Source organism: Rutidosis leptorrhynchoides, chromosome 11 (assembly GCF_046630445.1).
Source record: "Rutidosis leptorrhynchoides isolate AG116_Rl617_1_P2 chromosome 11, CSIRO_AGI_Rlap_v1, whole genome shotgun sequence".
NCBI lineage: Eukaryota > Viridiplantae > Streptophyta > Magnoliopsida > Asterales > Asteraceae > Rutidosis > Rutidosis leptorrhynchoides.
The window spans coordinates 135850008-135873984 of record NC_092343.1 but is presented as its reverse complement, the minus strand read 5'-3'; the positions used below and the strand labels follow the sequence as shown (position 1 = coordinate 135873984).

Here is a 23977-nt window from a genome sequence, read left to right as displayed (position 1 = left end):
GAGGACTATTGGAATGAGACGGAGGGAGTATCATTTTTTAAAAATCGGTTATCATTCATAAGAAAACAATAACCATTCGTCACAAAATGATTATCTTCCATTAAAATATTTTATATCATCAAACATTTTAATAGAGTTACAAAAGTTGTGAAATTTCAAATAGTTGATGTAATATGATTAGTTTTATAAAAAAGAATAGGGCATTCCGAGAATCGAACTCGGGACCTCCCGCACCGAAAGCGGGAATCATACCACTAGACCAAATGCCCAATTATCAAACAATTATCATTCATCTAATTGTTGTCATTCATATAAAAACACTTATCTTTTATCAGAATAAGATTATCATTCATCATAATGCTATCATTCATCAAACACTTCTCATTTATCAAAAAATAATATCATTCATTAAGCATTTATCATTCATCAAAAATCCGATAATTGATAAAAAAAAATACCAAATGAATGATAAAAATAGCTAATGAATGATAAACAGTGAATGATAAAAGAACGTGATGAATGATAAAAAGTACCCGATGAATGATAAAAATATTCGATGAATGATAAAGATAGCTGATGAATGATAAGCGAAGAATGACAAAATAACGTGATGAATGAATAAAAAAAGATGAACGATAAAAAGGAGGTGATGAATGATAAAAATGAGGCAATGAATGATAAAAAAAGAAGGTGATAGAATGATAAAAATTAGGTGATCAATGATAAAAAGGAGGTAAATAATAAAAAAAGATTTAATGAATGATAAAAAAAGATATAATTAATGATAAAAGATTTGAAAAAAATGAGGTGAAGAATGATAAAAACAAGATGAATGACAAAAAAGAAGGTGATGAATGAAAAAAAAAAGATGAATAATAAAAAGTAGGTGATGAATGATTAAACACAAGATGAATGATAAAAAAAATATAATGAATGATAAAAAAGGAGGTGATGAATGATAAAAATGAGGTGATGAATAATGAAAAACAAGATGAATGATAAAAAAAAAGGAGGTGGTTAATGATAAAAATGAGGTAGTGAATGAAAAATAAGGCGATGAATGATACAAAATTTTTTAGTAATCCATAATTTGAACCTAGTAACGTCTGAATCATATAAAGGGAAAACAGTAATAACTCCAACATATAATGCAAAATTTGACGGTAACAGGTAGAAAATCTCACACCAAAACAATATCTGATTTGCTATCCAGACTTGAATGATCTTGACCCAGCTGAGCTTCCGAAAGATTATCTAACTTTGAATAAAATCTTGTACCGTTCAGACTTGCAGGGATTCGAAAAGCCACAAAATGCTTTGTTGAGCTCCCTAATTTAAGTAATGTGTAACAATCTATTAGTAGAAATCAACAGTAATGAATAAAATAAAATTAATATAAGAAAAATGATAGTGGCATAACAGATTGGAATAAACTCGCACACTAAATCACAAGTTCCATAAACAATGAACCTAGAGAAGTCGAAGATAACATTTATGAATTAAAGTTATATTAAAATTTAGTATACCTTAAAAGAAATTCATGTCGATATTGTCTTTTTCCAGGATTGACAAAAGCGTATATTGCAACTATTCTAGTTTTACGTCTTTCCAATACATCTATATGTTTTGTATCCCGGAAGTCACCACATAATCAGAAAGAAGAAGCATAACTATAACAAAACATAACACGAAGCAGAGGTATTAATATAAAATACTCGAAAACATACTCATGCAGACAAGAAACAAGTTAAATATCAAGAAATAGTACCCATTACAAATAGTTATGAATCCAAAAACCAACCAGATCATGCTTACCCAGTATAATTAGAAAATCTTTCAGTGCCAATAACTTCAATAGCCTCATTGTCTGCCATACATGGCATAAAAAGCATTCCAGCTATTAATTCTGGGTTGATCATGAAACGAATCTCTTCCTAAGAAATATAATCACAAAATACAAGGTTATAACATATTTTATTTTTTATTTTTTTAGTAGTTGAATTTCATAAAGGACTAACTAATCACATATATTATGATTTTGTAAAAATGAAGCCACCAATACATTTTACTATATGATACAATGTATTTAACCTCCACTAGAGTAAACAGCCTTCAAATAATCATATCAAGGATAAGAAACTTGCGAACCTGAACACATCCTCTAGTTAGAGTACTACCACCAAAGTACATGTTTGCAAAATCTACTTCAAGAGATTCATTAAGATGATCTTCTATTAATCCCGAACAGCAAATCTATAAGAACGAAAGAATGCTATTATTTATATATCGTTCATTTAATACATATAGAACCATAGTTTAATCATTGCAAGGGTATAATAACAAAACTCAAAATATAGGTTGTGTCATTAACTTCAAGAGAAGAACATGAAAGTTCATTTAGATAAATAGAAAAAGTAGTGAATGCATGTACATCAAGCATCACACACATGCTACATAAAGGGTCTACATTGATAAGTATCATTTTAAATCATGTAACTGATGAGTTTCATTTACAGCCTACCTTCAAGATATTTTGGAATAATATTGGGCTTCATATAGGCTGACACAGTAGAGACAATACCTCAAACAGACATAGGGACACCATGTATTTACTCCATGATTCAGCCACAGGGTAGGGAATGTAGTCACGAGTATGATCAACTGCAAGAACTTTCCTCTCAAATGAGACATTGCCAGCTGGCATACTCGAGCAAATTCTCTCAAAATAATGAATGATACATTTTATCTTGTTCTCCTGTTGCTCAGTGTAGTTGTCATGAAGGCTCCTAGTGACAAGCAAATCAGATGTATAACAAAAAGGGTTATCATACAATCAAAACTAGCACCAACTACATCATATACTGACACGTTAAAAGTGGTATAAAATAAAAAAGGTTGAAGATAATTTATAAATAAGAAAACATACGCAAATAAATGATCAAAGTTGATCACTTGCAGATGGTTGGCACCTCTACTACCGGTTGGAAGCAGACAAAAGAAAGAGCATGAAAGAAGAGCACTGATCAGTTCATGGTTCATAAATTGTAAACTTTAATTAAAAACTCGTGTAACCAGCTTAATAACATTTTGCAAAGGTATTGATGCACAAAATGAAAAACCAAACAAATGAAAGCAAGTGAATCTTGAAGAAGACAATGAGAATGTTTACTATTGTCCATAAATGTGAGACAGGATTCGTATTCAACTAAACTGAATGTTAAAATAATACGTACATCACATAAACAGAACCTAATATCACACAACCCAACAAACCTAACAAAACAGGACATACAACCATGTGTCATTTCTCAAAACTACTGACAGATTTGCTTCATGAACTTGCATATAAAGAGGCAAGAGAAAAATGTAACAGATATTTCATTTGTTATTGTGCTTTTATACATGACTAAGTAAAACCATGCCAGCCTCTTGTGACTTCAACAAGCGAAGACTAGTTTTAAGTCCATTCCTATGGCCCACACAACCAATGGAGTCTGAACTCTTATAATGAGCTTCTAGCATTGATGGAAGCTGCAACAGCAAATCTGACAAGGCTGGAAGTATCTCTCCAAACCACTTATTAGCTTCAGCACGTGATATCAGCTGGTCAGATATAAAATTTACACACTATTAAATATAAAGCAATAAAACCATAACTTCAATATAATTCAAGAATTACTTTTTTGAACACAATTCAACAGTTTAGCTACAGAATTGGGATCAACTATTGCATGCAGGAACTCAGGATATACCAGATTTCATTTAATATTTCTAACATCCAAATAAGAGCAACAAGTATACCAAACCTACAATTTTCATATCTAACTAATTAATTAGAGTACTCCCTACAAAAAGAAATTATAAATACTTCTCCTCCATCAGGACACTGTTGTATTGCACATGGGGATGGGAAAGCTCAGACATCCATAGGTCCTTGGTTTGATCTCATAATGAGAAATTGAGTCAGGATGTATGGTTTCATATCGTATTAAACACATTATTTCTTCAATCTTTTAACCATAACTATTCATTACGAAGCAGTTTTACATAAATTCTATCAGTGAATATAATCACTTCACTAACAAATTTGTCCAAATTTAACAGCAAAATTAATATCAATTTATGAGTTCATGTAAGCATGAACTTCTGACATGTCAGGTTTTTAATTATGATCACATAGATGTAACTAATTTCAAAACATATATCTTAATCAGCCACAACAGGTGTATCAATTTTCATAAGTAAAGCCTAATGTACACATAATAATTATTAATGTTGCATTCATCATTTAAAGACATAGAGAAACTGTCAATATTAGCGTTACTTTAGTAACACATTTATCCATATTATCAAAAAAATTCAGAAATTCCTATCGATTCATGTTCCAGGAACTCATCAATTATCAGATTTAATTTATATATCGCATGTAAAATTTAGCATCAAATATTCAATTTTCTATAGCTTCCTATCAAAACACATTTCATAAAAATTAGCAACAAAATGTGTATCATTTTATGTAAGCAGGTACCATTAGGTTTACCAGTTACGTATAATAATATAGTTAAATAGTTATAATAATTATAATTACTAGAACTAATATTGCTTACATCATTGAAGAATAGAGAGAAACCGTCAGCGGTGGAAAAGGCTAGCGCATCATCGGAAAGATTAAGCGATTGACGGAGGTCGGAAATTGCGAGGAAGAGGACTTCGCCGGAGTCAACTTTGCTGTGTTCGGGACCTTTGGAAAGTGCTGATAAAAAAAGATTGATTGATCATTTCTTAAATTCGGAACTTAAATTCAACTTTTTATACCAAACTGATTGATCTAAGATTCAATCGATCGATTGATTGATTCATCAATCGGTTGTAAGGATATTAGGACCCAAAACAACGCAAGTGATTCAACAAAACCACTCACCGATAGTAATTCTACAAGATTACTAACCCACTTAATGAACGAAAGATTATAAATACAAGAAATGTAAATCGACACAAGAGATAACGTGGTTATATGCAATCGTTGTGATTGCTTTAGTCCACGGACCGACTAGAGAATGTATTTACTGAATATTTGTGGTGTGTTTACAATGAGTTACAAGAGGGTCTATTTATAGAATGGTTTAAGGAGTAAGCTAAAAACAATTCCTTGAAGCTTCATGTGAGTGTCCTGACAGCTTCATGGAGGCTACATGTGAGTTTCCTGACAGCTTCGTGGAAGCTACATGTGAATTTCCTCACAACTTCGTGGAAGCTACATGTGAGTTTCCTAACAACTTCGTGGAAGCTACTTGTGAGTTTCCTAACAACTTCGTGGAAGCTTCGTGTGAGTTTCCCGGAATCTTCCCTCTAATTGTTTAAAGTTCTCCATATCTCCAATAATCTCCCACTTGGAGACTTTGAACAAACCCAACCTTCGTCAACCCAAAATATCAACGATCTAACCAAGAACGTTAAACCACCATTATACCGCCAAACTACATTTGGGACACGCACACTCAACACATACTTCGGATGAGCAGACTTTCGATACAAGGTCTTCAACACTACTTGTTAGAATTGAAACATTAACTCTCTAATTCTCTAGTTGGGGTCTTCTCTTATCAATTCATTAGAAGACCAATTGAGGAAATGCAAAACCTCAATTTCTCTGTCGTAACAACCTTAGTAAACATATCAGCAGGATTCTTCGTACCAAGGATTTTCTCCAATAATAAAGTACCATCATTTATATGTTATCGAATAAAATGATACCTTATCTTGATGTGTTTCGTACGACTATGAAACACCGGATTCTTCCCAAGATGAACCGCACTTTGATTATCACAATTCAAGACGCAATAGTCTTGTCTTTTACCTAACTCACCTAAGAAGTTTTTCAACCAAACAAGCTCTTTAGAAGCTTCTGCAATAGCCATATATTCGGCCTCGGTGGTTGACAAAGCAACACCCTTCTGTAGTCGAGACATCCAACTAACCGCCGTCTTCCCTATTGTGAAAACATAACTCGTAGTGCTTTTCCCCGAATCATCACATCCACCCAAATCGGCATCCGCATAACCCCTAAGTATGACATTGCTTTTAGAGAAGCACAATCCCATATTAGAAGTACCTTTCAAATAACGAAGCAACCATTTGACCGCTTCCCAATGCTCTTTCCCCGGATTAGACATATAACGACTTACAACTCCCACTGCGTGAACAATATCGGGTCTTGTACAAACCATGGCATACATAACACTACCCACGGCCGATGCATATGGAACCTTTTCCATATCCATTTTTTCTTTTACCGTCTTTGGTGATTGACTTTTCGATAACTTAATCGTGTTACCCAAAGGCATAGAACGAGCCTTTGAATTCTCCATATTAAACCTCTCTACTACTTTTTCAATATATTTGGATTGAGACAAGTATAGAGTACCTTTCACACGATCACGCACAATACTCATGCCAAGTATTTGCCTAGCACCACCAAGATCTTTCATCTCGAATTCACGGGAAAGTAATCCCTTCAACTTGTTAATTTCGAACATGTTGGAACCTGTAAGTAACATGTCATCAACATACAACAATAAGATTATATAAGAAGACTTGAGTTTCTTCAAGTAGCAACAGTGATCCGCTTCACATCTTAAGAAACCAATCTTCTTCATAAAATCATCAAACTTCAAGTACCATTGCCGAGGTGCTTGCTTCAATCCATACAAACTTTTCTTTAGCTTACAAACCCACTTCTCTTTACCCTTTACCTCAAAGCCCTCAGGTTGCCTCATGTAGATCTCTTCAACAAGATCACCATGCAAGAATGCGGTCTTCACATCTAGTTGCTCTAGATGTAAGTCTTCGGATGCACCATAGAAAGTACCAAACAAATAGTAGTCATCTTCACCACCAGTGAAAATATCTCTTGGTAGTCAACTCCTTTCTTTTGTTGAAAGCCTTTAACCACCAAACGAGCCTTGTACCTTTTCTTGCCATCCAACTCATTCTTGATTCGATACACCCATTTACTTTGCAATGCCCTTTTATCATGAGGTAACTTCACTAGTGACCAAGTTTTATTCTTCTCAAGTGACCCTATCTCTTCTTTCATGGCAAGCTCCCATTATATGGATTCTTTTGTCTTCCTTACCTCAAAATAACTTTCGGGTTCACCATTCTCGATATAGAGCAAGTAGTTTGCTGATGGAGAATACCTAGGATTAGGTTTGGGCACTCTAGTCGAGCGTCTTAGTCTAGGAGTAACCGAAATGGTTGGACCGGTTTCATTTGTATCCTCCTCATCACTAGAACTAGCACTATGTTCGAAATCATCACCGCTTTCCGAACCATCCCCATCATTAGCATTTTCCGATGCCTCACCGTTCATTGGCAATTCATTGTTTCCCGTACTCCTACTAGAACCTGTAAGATCATCAATAGAAACATCGTCAAAAGTAACATGACCCGGTTTAGGACTCCCCGTTTCCGGTTTGCCATAGACCGAATCTTCATCAAAAGTAACATCGCGAAAACGAATTACTTTTCTAGCCTCATTATCCCAACAACGATAACCCATTTCATCCGACCCGTAGCCTATGAAAATACACTTCTTTAACTTAGCTTCAAGCTTGTCTCTATCCACATCTTTGGTTTTCACATAAGCATTACACCCAAAGATCCTAAGGTGATTATAACTCACCTTCTTACCTTGCCATTCTTCCTCAGGAATTCGGAAACCCAACGGTGTTGAGGGTCCCCTATTTATCAAATAAGCCGCCGTGTTAACCGCATCAGCCCAAAACAATTTAGGCAAACCGGCATGTAGTCTCATACTCTTAGCCCTTTCATTTAACGTACGATTCATACGTTCGGCGACCCCATTGTGTTGCGGTGTCTCTGGTACCGTTTTCAACATTCTAATACCGAGCTTTGCACAATGGTCTTTAAACTCAAGACTACCATATTCCCCTCCATTATCCGACTTCAAGCACTTGACTTTCAAATTAGTCTCGTTTTCTACCATAGCTTTCCACTTCACAAATGTATTAAATACATCAGATTTAGCTTTAAGAAAATAAACCCATACCTTTCGAGTGGAGTCGTCAATGAAGGTGACATAATAGCGAGAACCTCCATGTGATTCTACATTCGTTGGACCAAATACATCCGTACGAACAAGCTCCAATTTCTCCAACTTAGGAGCATTTCCCGATTTCCTCAAAGTCACCTTCTTTTGCTTCCCATATACACATGGTTCGCAAAACTCAAGTTCTACCTTTTTCAAATTCGGAATTCTCCCACTCGAAACAAGCATCTTCATACCCTTCTCACTCATATGCCCGAGTCTTCGGTGCCATAGAGTTGATTCATACTCAACATTAACTGTAGCAACCACCGTGTCTTCATCAAACACTTCAACCATATAAAGAGTTCCCCTTTTATGTCCACGAGCCACTACACAACTACCCTTAACCACCTTCCATTGGCGGTTTTCAAAAGTAACCGCGTTACCTTCATAATCTAATTGACTAACCGAAATAAGTTTCCTTTTTAATTTAGGAATGTACCTTACATTTTTTAAGGTCCAATTAGAGCCAAGAGTAGTCTTCAATAAAACATCTCCAATGCCCTCTATATTGAGTTGTTTGTCGTCCGCCAATCTCACCTTGCCTTGATATGAACGAAAATTCTTCATCATGCTTTTGACATGAGTAGCATGAAATGAAGCTCCCGAATCCAAAATCCAAGACTCCATAGAATTTTCAACACTACATAAAAGTGCATCATCACTTTCTTCCTCGGTCAAGTTCACACCTTTCGCCGAACCATTTTTACAATTCCTTTGAAAGTGCTCTTTTTGATTGCAACCCTAACAAACAGCTTAACTTTTATCTTTCGATGGATACCTCTTCTTAGACTTCTTTCTACCCTTCTTCTCACCGCTATCAAATTTCCTACCACGGTTGTCAGTACTTAACAAAGAACCGGATGTCGATTCCTCCGAGTTTCTCCTACGAGTATCTTCACCAAGAATCAAATCCCTTATTGCTTCAAACGCTAGCTTAGTAGTTCCCGTAGAGCTACTAACCGCGGTAACCGTACCCAACCAACTTTCCGGTAATGATGAAAGCAAGATTAGTGCTTTTAGTTCATCATCAAACTTAATCTCTACCGATTCAAGCCTTGAAATGATATTATTAAATTCATTGATATGATCCGTTGCACTCGTACTTCCTTCATATTTGTATTGAACAATTGACGAATGAGAAATACCTTATTAGAAGCGGTAGGTTTCTCATACATGTTAGAGAGTGCTTTCAAGCAAGCAAACGTCGTCTTCTCATTCACAACGTTGTATGCAACGTTCTTAGCAAGTGAAAGACGAATAGCGCCCAAAGCTTAACGATCCAAAAGCGTCCAATCAGCATCGTTCATGCTTTCAGGCTTGGTCTCCAACAAGGGTTGGTGTAGCTTCTTTTGATACAAGTAATCTTCAATTTGCATCTTTCAAAAGCCAAAGTCTCTCCCATCGAATCGGTCGATTCTAAACTTCCCGTCTTCCGCCATCGTTCCCTTAATGAAACCTTTTGCTCTGATACCAGTTGTAAGGATATTAGGACCCAAAACAACGCACCGATAGTAATTCTACAAGATTACTAACCCACTTAATGAACGAAAGATTATAAATGCAAGAAATGTAAATCAACACAAGAGATAATGTGGTTATATGCAATCGTTGTGATTGCTTTAGTCCACGGACCAACTAGAGAATGTATTTACTGAATATTTGTGGTGTGTTTACAATGAGTTACAAGAGGGTCTATTTATAGAATGGTTTAAGGAGTAAGCTAAAAACAATTCCTTGAAGCTTCATGTGAGTTTCCTGACAGCTTTATGGAGGCTACATGTGAGTTTCCTGACAGCTTCGTGGAAGCAACATGTGAATTTCCTCACAACTTCGTGGAAGCTACATGTGAGTTTCCTAACAACTTCATGGAAGCTACTTGTGAGTTTCCTAACAACTTCGTGGAAGCTTCGTGTGAGTTTCCTGGAATCTTCCCTCTAATTGTTTAAAGTTCTCCATATCTCCAACATCGGTTAATTTGAATCGTTTTATACGTCGTAGTTCTGAAGTTGAAAGAAGTTAACAGTTCTAGCACAATCAACTCATAAAATGGAGAACCGCGAAGATCTGAATTCCATATTAGAGTTTTTACCAGTGGTTCTCCGATCATCAACACTATTCTGGCCATCACAAGTTATTGAATTTAAGAACTGATTCAAAACAATTTAAGGTTTATGAAAATTAGGGACGAATGGATTTTCAAATTTCAAATGCTGATAAAAAAAGATACGAAAATTAAATTGTGAAAATGATCAAAATACCCCTCCGCGTTTTTAATATAAAATTGAAATTTCTAAAATGTGAGGCTCATATTCACTTATCCAGTTTGTACCCCATTTAGTGCTTAGCTATGGATTGGTCCACTATATATATATATATATATATATATATATATATATATATATATATATATATATATATATATATATATATATATATATATATATATATATATATATAACATTATCTGATATAATTTAATTAAAGTATATATTATTATGATAATGTACTTTAGTTAATATAAATACTATAAGTATTTAAATAAATCTGATACTTTTATAGAATAAAGAAGTATAGTGTAACTAATTACATAGATTTAATTATAAGATGTAATAATTAATTAAATTATTTATATTAAAAAGAAAAATGAAAAAATTATATATATATATATATATATATATATATATATATATATATATATATATATATATATATATATATATATATATATATATATATATATATATATATATATATTTAAAATCAATTAATTAAAATAAAAAGAAGATAAATACAAATAAAGTTATAGAATATTCCTTAAAGTAAAAAAAACGGGGATACAAGGGCTTAAACTGAAATTATTTAAAAAAGAAAAAGAAATTAAATTGTAATTATCTTAGTTAACTAGTTCTCAAATCTTTTTAATACTCCACCTCCTCAATTTTTATCTATAAATATAGCCCATCTCATTCACAAAAATTTTGTCAAATTCTCTCATTCTCTTTAGCTTGAAGAAAAATAATTTTTGTAAGTCTCCTTTTTTTTTCTTTTTCTTTCATTCATTTTCTTTCTTTTTTATATTAGCCGAACACTTTTCTTATTTTTATAAATTAACACAACCAAATTAAATAATTATAATATGTTATAACTAGTATGGAGTATTGTTAGATATTATAAAAATACTTTTATAATTTTTAAGTCGAATTTATATTTAAAATAATAAAAAAATGGATTTAATATATATATATATATATATATATATATATATATATATATATATATATATATATATATATATATATATATATATACTGATCGCATGTATATATAATTATAAATAATAAAAATAATGTGAATTAAATTAACTAAAAATTTTATCAGTAAAGTAAAATATTTATATTAATTATTCTGACCAAAATAAATTTTATAAATATTAAATATGAATTTATATTTATTTATTGATATTATTGTTAACCGAAAAATATTAAATACAAAACTAATTGATTAAAAACAATATAAATTCATGGGATCTAATCAAAATTTATATTATTATTATTCTGAGATGATAACATAATTTATTTATTTTCATAACCATTAAAATTTCTATTATCTATTTATTTAGTATTCAGTTTATATAAATAACATATAAATTGAGTATTAAATTTTTTAAAATATTAAAAACATTGAAAATAACATGAAAACTATTTAGATCTGTAGTAGAAAATATTTAATTAGTTATATAAATTTTTGTAATGTTTATTGTATTTAATTATCAATTTATACGATTAATACATATACTTGGGTATTAAATCCCAAATAAATAATAAATACAGTATAAAAATAATATATAAATATTTTTATAAGTTTCTAACAGTTGTTTATATTTATTAAAATTGGAAATATAATTATTGTGGTTGTATTAGTATTTTATCTACAATTAAACTTGTTTTATGATTAAACCGAGAATAAAACAAAGAAAAATTCCTAAATAAATATAAAAACGAGATAAATTATTTTTTATAAAATTTTCTACAGATTAAGATACTGTTATAAATTTAATAAAGTTATATTTATAATTATTTGGTGTTTATTTTTATTAAAAACGAATTTATATATATATATATATATATATATATATATATATATATATATATATATATATATATTAATTAAAATTTTATTTTATTTGTTTATCTAAAAATCAGTAACAAATTTAATATTATTAATTATGATTTATTATATACTTATTAAAATTAATTGGAACATTTAATAGATTATAAACTAGTTTATATGTGATATTCTAAATCAAATAATATAAATATAAATAAATATATATAATTATAAAAATAAGTAAATAATGATTATGTTTATTATTTGGTCATTAATATAATATACATATACTTATCTTATAAACAAATAACAATTAAACAAATATTATTATTATATAATAATTATTATCTATTAATATTATTTAAGTAACTAATAAGATAATGTTATAGGTTAATATGATTATAATTATAATCAAAATTTAATATATTATACTAACATAATATTAGTAAACTTAAAACTTATATAAATACATTATTAATATATATTATAAAGCAACATTAATTAAATTATTAATACATTATACTTATAAGTATATAAATTATATATTTATACAAGTAGCTTATTAACGTGTTGTATTCCAATACACACGTAACAAGTGAAAGCTCTAATCATTACGATAACGTATGACTTATACAAGCTTCACCGCTACTTATGGTCATGTGGATGATGTCTCAGCTGCAAATGGGAATAAGGTTTTGTATTAAACGAAAGGTTGTAGACTTATAGTCCAACTGAAAGTTCCTCCGCATCTGGTCATCTCTTGACTTACTTGATAGCACCGAGGTTTTGGCAAAGTTGTACAACATCTAAACATGAATATGGTGAACACACAAACATGTTAAACAACACAACAACTCATAAGTTTACTTATGAACTTTCTACTTGTCGGATGAACAAACTAATGACCTAAGTTATATCTCTAAGTTGAGATCCCGGTCATTTACTTGTGTTCATTACTTTCGTGGAATAACTTCATTTGCTATTAAGGTGAACTCCATAGCCCCACTTTTTACAATTTCATAATTGTTTTACAACTTTGGGGTGAGACACATGCTTGTTTTAAACTGCTTTATGCTTTAGACACAAGTAGTCACACTTAACTATGTTGCCATGCTATGTTTCATGCTAAATCCCTGCCATGATATCGTTAGTTGCTACGTATAAATGCAAACTTAATTATAGTGAGTAGGCCTATTGAGAGTAACACCTCTATCCATTTAATTGCTGGTCTTTGAGTACATAATAATGATTTAACGACACGAACGGATAAACTATGTTTAGTCTTGATATCATACACCACAACATTACTTTTGAATTAATATGTCTATATCAATTTGCTTTTAAACTAAATCTTGTGGTCTAAAAACTTGGTTACTATTGATAAAGCTATGAACTTCACCAACGTTTTGGTTGACACTTGTAACAACCCTAATTTTTCCGTTACTATCGTTACTTGTCCGTTAAATATTTAACGGTGATTACTTAGAACTTTATGTGTTTAATGGATTTAAATGCATACTTGATCCTATTGGATTACTTGAATTAATATAGTTATATTAATTGACGAACTTGTTTAGGATAATGAAATACCTAGAAAACGACACGATTAAGTTAATCGCGTAGAAAGCTTTTCCGTTTACAGGACTCAGAAAATGATAAAATAATTACTTTTAATAATTATTGACTTTATGAAAAATGTATTTAATTTATTATTTATTTAGTAAATTAAACCCGGTGATTTCGTTTCAACGACTAGTTAACGTTCCGGAGACCAGGTTCGGTTAACGGCACTCGAAACGGACCACGCGCGTACCAGTAAATAATTAAAACTGAGCCCGAGACCCCTTAGTGGGCCCATTCGGCCGAACTCCCCTCCCCTCTCCCTTTGTTGGACCTAGTTTGGCTTATTGGGTCATTAGTGTCGAGTTTAGGGCCTAATGTGACTATAAAAGGAAAAATAAAGCTAGAAGCCCTCATTCCCAATCCCTGCTAGTAGACTTTTTTGCTCTCTTCTCCTCCATTGAGACCGTCAACCATCACCACCACCATACCACCTTCATCAATCAAAATTAGATCAAGTATCGAAGATAAAAGTTGTTGCTTTGATCGTTCTACACGCGATTATACTTGCAATTTGTGTTTTTAAGTTATAACTCATAAAACAAATTTCTCTAGATAAGTTTTGTTCAATTTCATAGTGTAAAGATGTCTAGTGCTCAATTGATTGCGTTTAGAATTGTCGTTAGTCGTTAATTTGCTCGATTGTTGTTGTTGCTATGAATCACGTATTTGATTGTTATAAATCTGATCAAATTAGTTTATTTACGGATCTTGTATTGTATCTAGATGGATATATCTCTAAAAACTAATAAGTTTGGACTTTGATTTCGCATGATTTAGTTATCGTATGCTTAAGTTATGATCGATTGAAGTTTTGATTAGGTTTTGAATGGAATACGAATTTTTTGGTTTATGTGCTTTGTGAATTGATCATTTTAATGAAAATCATTGTAATCCTTGTTAAAAATCATGCAATTTGGACTTTATAATTGCATCAAAAGCTTTTGTAATGCTCTCGGTGTGTCAAAACGAAGATTGGCATTTTATAGTGAGCTGAAATTATTTTCGAATGCAAAAGAAGTGACCTTGTGTGAAGTAGGAATTTATTGAGACCTTGGCTTTCTGTAATATGATTTTTTATATGTTCCTAAGTATATCTCTTTTGTATTCTAGCTTCTGAAAATGTAATTTGCCATGAGTTATATGCTTGAACAAACGATATGTCTGAACATTGTCTAAATCTGAATGATCTGTGAAGTTATACAAAACTATACAAATTGGCTTAAGTAAAGTTTTTGATTATTTTATCATTGAAACTTTGGAGTGTCTGGAGTCATCTCCAATTGGCCGTTCGTCAAAATCTATTTTCAATATCAAATGAGAAATTTTCTTAAACTGATGCGCGAGCAGAAACTGATTTGGTAAACCTTAACTAGACCCTTTCCGAAACCCAACTTAAAGACATCGTATGAGGCCTGAGTTAGACTTTTTGGAATTGATATTGAGTCCAGTTATGATATGGAGTTTTCCATGTCTTCATGATTTATGTGCTAAGATGTGTGTATTTTCAAGGACATGCGATAAAATGCGTACGTGCAAATTGTTGAAATATGAGCTGTAACATGTTAGTTGACTTAGGATTGACATGTTGACCAAGATTGCATCACCTACTGAGATAATTGACTTTAGTTGACCACTTTGACCAAGTTGACTTTTGGTTTGACTTTGGTTGACTTGCTTGGACTAGTTGACTTTTACTTGCTTATTGAGTCAGTCTGAGCACTAGGACTATGCGTACACTATGAGTTGACATAGTGTGATCTATGTATTTACTTAAGATGACCTATTTGATTAGGTTTCATTTATCGTTCGTGATTGTCCGACTACGGTACGATTGTTACTATGAGATTTTTCAGTGCTTTTGCTAAGGTGAGTCTACAGTCCCTATTACTTTTTATAGGGATAAGATAACATGCTTTTTCAACTATTTTACATATTAAGCACGAGTAAATTAAATGACTATACATATGAGTTCAGATAAAAAATAGCTTAGGTTGATTATATTAATTAGTTTTAGTAAGCTCGACTTATAGGGACGGTACCGTTAGGTATGACAAACCTCGCCTCAACGTACGGGGTGCTTATTCTGTTGTAACTTGCACACTTGATCGGTGTATGATTAGAAAGGGTAAAAGGAAGACGCGTAGCGACTTAGCTATCCGCAGGGTTAAAGTCTTATAATCAAGTGCTCATGCTAATGTATAAATTTTACGATGCTTTTATTTCAGAAATCTCGTGGCCTAACTTACGAAATGCTTTACTAAACCTGTAGATTCACTCAACATTTTCGTTGACGTTTCACATGTTTTTATCTCAGGTCCATAGAGGTATTGCTTCCGCATTGCTGAAGTTGTCTTGCTTGTTTGCTGCTAGTACTGGAGTGATGTCCAGCATACTTTGTCATTTTTATTTCAAGAACTACTATTTGCATTGAAAACCATTTTCTTTCGTAATGTTTTGAGTTACTTATGTTGGTCAATCATGTCAACTGCTTTTCAGAATTATTTTACAATTAATGACTTTACCGTTTGAAACTTAATGCGAATACTTTTTGGAAACGTCTCGTATAGAGGGCTTGACCGTTAACTGTGGGACCAGAGTTAATACACCGTTAGTGAATTCTGACGGGGTATTACATATGGTATCAGAGCCCAGTTGGTTACCTAGGACTAGGCTACATTAGAGTGTCAAACTTTAGGACACCTTTTGAGTCTGGACTATAACCATAGACTAGTTAAGTTACATATGCTATAGTTACACTACTTGTTACCTTATTTGATTTCTTTATCTGAATGATATAATTGCTAAGTATACTAACTTTTTTTTCTTGAGTGCTAGATGACTTCTTCTAATCCTATCATTCTTACCGACTCCGACAGGAAATCTGAAGAAACCGTGCAGGCACAGGGAAACACTATACTTGAGTTTGTGGATGAGATTATGTCTGAACCTGAGATGGAATTTGAACCGAAAGAAGAGCTGGAAGAGGAACCAGAAGAAGAACCGAAAGAAGAACCGGAAGAAGAACCGGAAGAGGAACCTGGGGAGAATCATGAGGAGGACCCGAAACCCGAATCCGAATCTGAACCCGATTTACCCGATTCACCTACTAGCTCCAAATCACCTTTCGTCGACCCAGATTTTGTTAACCCTTACGGACCGAGAGGCCACCGTAGGATACCTATAGGACTCGCCCGAGCCAATAAACCATTTTGGTAGAGCTTTCATTATGACAGCCAATCACTTCAGATGTGCCGTCGTTTCCATCCCTATGACTCTTCTACTTCTAAACCTAACACCTCCACTGCTGCTACTAATGAAAACAATACCGATGACCTTAAGTCGAGAGTTGAGAACATGGAAAAGATCGTCAAGTACCTATTGAAGGAACTTCAGAAATCGAAATAGAGATGCTTTATTTGAACTTGTTTCCATTTACTAGATACTATTTATGCTTATTACTTGATATTCGCACATACATTGTTAGACATGGTTTTGCTTTTATGGTTTATACATTATGACGTTTGGGGATATTTTACTTCTTTGATAATGCATGAGTAATAAATGAATGATTTTGCTACGTAAAGTGTTTGGTTTACTATTAACTTATAATGCATGATAGGTTATTAATAAGTGTTGTGAAGTGTTTAATGTCACTAATGTTATTGTTACTTAGTGTTAATACTATTGCTGTACACTGTCATCGTTACTGTTACTACTAAGCACTATGTACCACTACTACTTACTACTAGCACTACTAGAATCTTTATGATTTAATATTACTTACTATGCATCACTACCCGTTGCTAGTATATTTTTACGTACAGATTTCATTAACGCTAACCGGGTATGTTATCTTGACCAGAAAGATAATGCCTCCAAAGAATATTACCCAAGATGATGTACGTCGGTGGATCACCGAAGGTCTAACCAAACTGTGGATGAACTCTGTAACAGAACCAACAACAACAACACTACTAACACTGGTAACTAGCAGAACCAGAACAACCAGGACACCACCAATGCTCAGAATACCAACAACCAGGATACTACCAACACTGCTAATGATACCAGCAACCAGTAAACCAACACTATCAACACCAACAATGTCAACACCAATACTAACCAAGGAGGATGCATTTATAAGACCTTCTTGAGCTGCGAACCACATTCACCCAATGGTACTGAAGGCCCGGTCGGCCTGACTCGTTGGTTTGAGAAGCTTGAGTCTGTTTTCTGTATTAGCGACTGTAGAGATGCTGATAGGACGAAGTTTGTGTCCTGTAAACTGTCGGATAGTGCTTTAACTTGGTCAAATACGTATGCAAAGTATGTAGGTATGGATCAGGCTTTTGAGACTACTTGGGAGGATTTGAAACAGAGGATGATAGAGGAGTATTGTCCTTATAATGAGACTGTTAAGATGGAGCAGGAGCTCCAGAACTTGAAAATAGTTGGTACTGATTTAGCCAGTTATAATAAGAGATTCTTTGAGCTTGCTCTTATGTGTCTGAACATGGTTATTCCCGAATGCCATAAAATCACCTTGTATGTGAAAGGGTTAACTGAGAATATCCAGAGCGGTGTGACTACTTCAAAGCCAAGGACTGTTCAAGAGGCCGTTGAAATGGCTCATGAGTTAATGGATCAAGTTGAACAGCGAGGAAAGGCTCCTGCATCGAATGAGACTAAGACATATGACAACAAGAGGAAATGGAATAATAATAACAATAATAACTCTGGAAAGAACTACAACCAGCATCCTTATAAGAAACAGGATACAACCAAGGGCAACACTACTACTCCAAATACCAATTCTGGCTATAAGGGAAGATTTCCGTTGTGTACCAAATGCAATAGGCATCATCCGGGAGATTGAATAAAGAAGTGCGATAAGTGTAAGAAGAATGGGCACTTGGCAGCGGAGTGAAAAGTTGGTTCAAATGTGTGCTATGGATGCGGGAAAGCTGGTCACTTTAGAAAGGATTGTCCGACTGCAAGTAAGAGTGTTGAACCTGCTAGAGGAAGAGCTTTCAACATTAACTCCAGTGAAGTTCGTGATGATCCCAAGCTAGTCACGGGTACGTTTCTACTCGATAATCATCATGCTTGTGTACTTTTTGATTCTGGAGCTGATAGGAGCTTCGTATCCAGAGATATTTTCCATAATCTTAAGAATCTTGTATCATCATTAGAAAACTTATACTCTATAGTACTAGGGAATGGTAATCTAATGAGAGCTAATAAGGTCTATCGTGATTGTACTTTGATTTTGGCTGGAACATCTTTTAGAATAGATGTGATACCGATTAAGCTGGGAAGTTTCGACCTTGTGGTTGGAATGTACTGGTTAGCTGAGAATAGAGCCGACATCGTTTGTTACCAGAAAGCGATTCGCATACCTATTACCGAAGATGAGCCATTAATGGTGTATGGAGAGAGAAGCAATACACCGCTACACTTCATTAATTGTTTGAAGGCACAGAAACACATAAGAAAGGGTTATCTTGCTATGCTGGATCATATAACAACCCTCATTTTTCCAGTCTGAAATGACTATAATACCCCTAGGGTTTCATTGCTGTTTTGTATTATTATTAGGGTTGTTATCCGGACGAATTAAATGAAGTAATTAATACTCGTCATTAATGAACTAAACCCTAAACTTAATCATTTAACGTAAATCCTAATTATTTATTATAACCCTAACCCTAATATTATTATTATTATTATTATTATTATTATTATTATTATTATTATTATTAAATGTATATATTACGTATTAAAACGTATATACTATATTAGAGTAAATAAAATGTAAATAAATATATTTATGAGTGTCTATATATATAGTAAATAAGTAATGGGTTATAAATGTTAAAATTTGTAAAATAAATATTTATGTATTTATATGTGTCGAAGTATATATATATATATATATATATATATATATATATATATATATATATATATATATATATATATATATATACATCGGATAAATAAAATAAAAATAAATAAATAAATAATATATAACAATTCTAGAATGTTTCTTTTATTAAAAAAAGAAAAAGGGAAGTCGGCCGAAAATATTAAAAAAAATTAATTAAATTGTAAAATTAGTTTCTTGGAGCCCAAATATTTTTCACCTATAAAAACCCCCCACAATCCCTCATAATTTTCATTCACAAATTGGGAGCACACACAAAATCCTAATTTTATTGCAAGCCTTTTTCTCTTTTTATTTTATTTTTTTCGGTTTTCTTTTTCTTGTTTTTGTTCGGCCGAAAACAATAACAACAACAACAACAACAACAACAACAACAACAAATTTTTTAAATTGTTACAAGCTTTATTAAATCCAAATTTTTAAATGATATTTATCAACAATTAAGTTTATGATTTATAAAAATTCATTTTTCAGATTTATGAGTTGATTTAACAATTTTAATTAATTTGTTTGTATTTCAATTGGCCAAAATACATACATACATATATATATATATATATATATATATATATATATATATATATATATATATATATATATATATATATATATATATATATATATATATATATATATAATAATTATGTATTAAGTTTATAAAATTATGTATTATGCATCATAAATATTAATAAGTATTATGAGATCTAGGAAAAATAATTTTCCTGATTTTTATCACATTTTTATATTTTATTTAATTAAATTTAATCTATTTATATATACGCGTATGCATTTATTTATAAATAATAGGAAAAAGGCTATTTAAGATATATAAATATTTTTCCAATAAAGTATGATATTTAACTTAATTATTTAGGTCAGAATATAATTTATAAAAAATTAATTTCAAATTATGTATTATTTAATTATTTAAAGTAGGTGAAATTCGTAATAAAATTTTTTACATAAATAAAACTAAATAAATAATTTTTATGGGTTCATACACTTTGTCTAGATCTGGAAAAATTATAAAAATTAATTTATGGGTCGAATTATTAATTATTACATAATTAAAAACTATTATAATGTAAATAGGAAGAACATAAGGAAATAATTATAAAAATAAAGAAATATTTTATTTAATATTTTTCTACAGATTTATTTACTGTAAGAAACATATAAAAATTTTAAAAATAATTATTTATGTTTATTTATTATTTTATGTAGAATTAAACTTGTTTTGTGATTAAATTAAGAATAAAAACGAGTTAAATTACAAATTTGTAATAAAATTATTTTCTTAAATTTTTATACTAATTTTTATAATTAACTAAGACTATAAAAATTATTTATATTATTATTAGGTATTTAATTAATTACTTAAGTATTTATGAAATATATTGAATTAATTATGTAGTATATTATTAAGTATCTTGTAATTAAGTAATAAATAATATAATTAATTATATTATATATATATATATATATATTGTATAAGATAATGATTAGTATATTATAAATATTAATTAATCTAAGATAATAATTATGATATAAGTGATAATGCATGTATAATTATAAAACTATAAGTAGTTATATAATACTAATAGTAACTATATATATATTTAACTTAACTATATAATAAAAGATTATACACCTATAATATGTGAAGGTTATAATCAAGATAACATGCACTATATACAAAACTCACCGCTACAAATGGCCTAGGGTGGTCCTTGTTGCCTTATGGGAACCGCTTATGGATTTCAAATTCCATGACATAGATTCTGGTCAAGAATCCTGGGAGTCCGGTAACAACTGATCATTTAAGTGACTTGTATGATAGCAACGAGATTTGGGAAGTTATACAACGTCTTGTTATAGATTATAACCCGAAATTCTATAATTGAAAAGTTACTAAAAGTGAAAACTTTCCATAAATAGTAACTTTTACGAAAATGGAATTTCTTTAGAAAATCATTACCTTTAGTATAGTTGCTATACTCATAGACAACATCTGATTGTACGTATTATCTCTAGGTTGAGATCTTGATCACAATCTTCCGTTCAATTCATTTCTCTCGTGGAATATCTCATATGTGCTACTAAGGTGAACTCATAGAACCGCTTTTTACATATTTTAATGTATTTTATAAATCTTGGGGTGAGACACATGCTTGCTTTAAATGATTTACAATTTAGACACAAGTACCTAAACTTTTTGATATGCAACTTCATGAGACTTTTATTAACTTGTATTCTTACATGCAAATCCACGCTATAATATCGTTAATTGCTGGAATTGAATATTACAAGCTTAATTATTGTGAGTAGGCCTATTGAGAGCGATGTCTCTACCCATTGGTGTGATCGTCAAGGGGGTACATAATAATGATTACCGACACCCTACAGTGTCAGGGGTTAATGTTTAGTTTGATATTATAACTCATGGCATATTGAATATTTTTGATGTTTTGAACTAAATCTTGTGGTCTAAAACTTATTAATTATTAAACCTATGATGTTCACTCAACCATTGTGTTGACATTTTAAGCATGTTTGTCTCAGGTGAAGAATAACTTATGTGATGCCCTATGTTGCGTGCCTGCTGTTGCATTGAAGTCCGCATTTATTATTATCTGATCATTTGTTAAACATTAATTACTTTTGGGTTTACCATGTAAAACATTTCATTTTTCCGCTGCAATTGAATCATTTATTTATTTCAACGTCTCATTTAGAGTCGTTCTCGTGTATATAGCCATGTGATGATATTGGAAAAGTCATATTTACCCTCGGCCCTATTTGGGGGGTATGACAGTTTGGTATCAGAGCAAGGTTTGTTATAGAGAACCAGGATTGCATTTATGTGTGCCTTATGTGTTAGTTAGGGTGCCTTAACAATCTACAGGACTATAACCTTTCATGACTTAAGATTTTAGTGCCTTTCCTTACTATTACTTCTTGTTCTTTTACAATTTCCTTAGAAACATTCTGATTTCTTTCTTACCTTTCTTTTAGGATGTCGAACCACAACCCGATCGTTATTTCTGACTCCGAAGAGTCCGATATGGAGAGATTTGTTCACACTCCAGCTGATGGACCCGTTTCTCCACCAACATCTCCAGTCTACCGACCGGTTACTCCACCCGCATCTTTGGTCTACACGCCTGCCACTCCACCACACTCATCGATGAAGGAAGAGCCACGTGATGACTATGATGGGGATGATGAGGGTGATGATGAAGAAATTAAAGAACACATTGAATGTGAAGATGATTCCGAGGGGAACCCGAGGAAGAGTTCGAACCCGAAGATGAAAACATAGTTTGGGAACCAGCTACTGAGGAGATTGATCCGGCTTATAATGGACTTGGAGTAATCTGCAGTTTAGAAGATGATTCCGAAGAGGAAGTTGAACCTCCAGTTACTAAGACTCCCTCACCTAAGTGGAAGGAGCCGGAGACTCCCGCTACTGATGGTGCTAGTTCATCCAAGAAGCTGAAAGCTTCTGAGTTTGCTTACTCCGAGTATGACCATGCCTTGGTGCGGTGTGATATCATGAACCTACATAATCGCACTGTAACCCTGAGAGATACGTTCCGCGAACGCTTGGCTAAAATGGAGAAGCGCATGGACTATACAGACAGCGATGTGAAGATAGTTTATGACAAATTCTCTGTGATGTTTGCTAGGAAAGAGAGAGAGCTCGACCGCCAGCGTTATGCACTGGTGGAATTAGAGAAGTTTGTAATGTACTTAAAGGGGTACATTAAGGATCATTTCAAGCCTCCGTCACCTAAGAAAGATTAGTTATTAAGATTTCTCATTTATTTCATTTCCAATTCTATGTAAAGGCATATGCCTAAGTACCTTGGTTTTCTTTGATTCATGTAAAACTAGTGGTTTTTATGGTTTAATTCAAGTATTTTGATTCCATCTCGTTGCTTCTATCATCTATCATACCTTATTCATATCTGTTTGGATATATCTATTTGGTTGTATTGTTGCGTGAACCTTGCGCATTTATAAAATTATTCATTTATTAGCACCACGAACTCTTCAACTAATACTATATTTATGTATTGAAGAACGATGGCTCAATCAACACGAGGTGCTACCCATATTCCGAATGTCTCTTTGACTCCTGCACAATTCCAACAGCTGTTGGCTGCCGCTCAGGGCAACTATAA

The 23977-nt window shown here is 32.2% G+C and overlaps 1 non-coding gene and 1 pseudogene across 1 annotated transcript; both read right to left on the bottom strand.

Moving 5' to 3' along the window:
• Window positions 1-197: 197 nt before the first annotated feature.
• Window positions 198-269, bottom strand: TRNAR-UCG (transfer RNA arginine (anticodon UCG)). The gene has a single exon. It is a non-coding gene; the product is annotated as a tRNA-Arg (tRNA).
• A 911-nt stretch (window positions 270-1180) lies between these two features.
• LOC139874981 (poly(ADP-ribose) glycohydrolase 1-like) lies at window positions 1181-18011 on the bottom strand (annotated as a pseudogene).
• Window positions 18012-23977: the final 5966 nt, after the last annotated feature.